The 1670-nt window shown below is 60.2% G+C and overlaps 1 protein-coding gene across 1 annotated transcript in view; it reads right to left on the minus strand.

Annotated features, from left to right (window-relative positions):
* CD247 (CD247 molecule) overlaps positions 1-1670 on the minus strand; it is an 81509-nt gene that overhangs the window by 5610 nt on the left and 74229 nt on the right. The gene's annotated exons all lie outside the window — the stretch shown is intronic.

A 1670-nucleotide genomic window follows, 5' to 3' on the forward strand; every position in this document is an offset into this window, starting at 1 on the left:
TCCCGCATGTACCATTCCCAGGGCACACCTTGCTCTCCCACACTGTTTGCCTCTGTGCCTTTGCACATGCTGTTCCCTCTATGCATTCTCTCTTTTTCTGTCCCTGCAACCCAGCCGCCATCTGTGACCGTCAGAGGCAGCGACACGGCAGTCAGAGGCCCCGCTGCTCAAGCCTCCCCCACCACAAGTTACCAGGGCCTCCCTCCCACGCTAACTTTGCGACTGGAGGATGCAGTTAGTTGACACTGCCATTGGAGTCCTGGGGGCTGGGGAAAGATACAGTGAATATTCTGGTTAAATAAAAGTTGGACTTTATTTGAAAGCTCATTGAACTGTGAGTAGGAGGCAAGGGCTGTAGCCTCGACTGTCCTTCCTACTAGGAATGTGTGTGGCAACTCACCCCGCACCACGGGGCGCAGCGTCTGTCTGTCTCATGCCACCCTGCGGGGTTTTCAGGAGGCCAAGTGCCAGATGCGTCCAGGCAGTCGCTCCCAAGGCCAAGGCGCCCTCTGGTGGCCACTGAGGGAGTGGCTAGTGTGGCCTTGAGCGGTGTCTTATCGCTATTGACTGACTTGAGGCAAGTTTTTCACCCTTGTTCAGCTGCCTCTTTTTTTTTTTTTAATATATTTTTATTGATTTCAGAGAGAGGAAGGGAGAGGGAGAGATAGAAACCCCAATGATGAGAGAGAATCACTGACCAGCTGCCTCCTGCACGCTCCCCACTGGGGATGGAGCCCACAACCTGGGTATGTGCTCTTGACCGGAATCGGACCTGGGACCCTTCAGTCCACAGGCCAACCCTCTATCCACTGAGCCACACCGGCCAGGGCTCAGCTGCCTCTTTCGTTAAACAGGGTGGAAAGGTAATGTTTCAGTGTTTTCTCTGTGCCAGACCTGCTGTAATGTAGTGGCTGGTCAGCTCCTCACAGCAGCACCCTGGACACTGAGCACAGAGAACTTCAGGGCTAGCGGAGCTCACAGCAAGTGGGGGGCGGCCCGGGAGCCCCCGCAGTGCATCCCCCCCGCCCTCCCTCCGCCACGGGGCCCAGCCCTGCCCACCCTTGGCAGGAGCGACGCTTTGGCTCCTCCCAGGAGCTGTGGGAGCAGGAGGTTCCAGGCCCCTAGAGCCCCACCCCACCCCCAGTCACTCTGTCCTCCAACCTTTGACTCCCCCCTAAGGCGGCCTTTCCAGGGCCCAGGCAGCTGACAGCCTTGAAAATTCCCCACGTCCCTGCTCAGACGCCCTGGCGGCCATTGCCGTGGGCCAACCCCGAACCCTCGCCACGGACACACCTGTCCTTTCCTCCCACCCGCCACTGCCGGCCCACCCGGAGCCCAGCATCTGCCTGACCCCGTGAACATTCAGTGCAAGGGCCCGGCCCCACAAAGTGCTCCACAGACATCACGCGTGGGGTTGGGGGTCCCCGCCCTCAGCTGTAAGTGCTGCGACCAACGTCTGCATCTCCTGTATTTGCCTTGGCCTCAGCCCCAACCTCAGAGCCAGGGCACCGCGCAAACCTTCACCGGGTGTGGTGGCATTTTCAGGGGAGAAGCCACCTGCCCAAGGTCAGGCTGCCCTCTGGCCCAGGCAGGGCCGTAAACCCCCCGCTGGCTGAAGGTGGGGGTCTGAAGGGCTGCAGGAGAGGAGCCCCCCATCCTCCCCCCCCCCC

This window comes from Myotis brandtii, unplaced genomic scaffold (assembly GCF_000412655.1).
Source record: "Myotis brandtii unplaced genomic scaffold, ASM41265v1 scaffold64, whole genome shotgun sequence".
Taxonomy (NCBI): domain Eukaryota; kingdom Metazoa; phylum Chordata; class Mammalia; order Chiroptera; family Vespertilionidae; genus Myotis; species Myotis brandtii.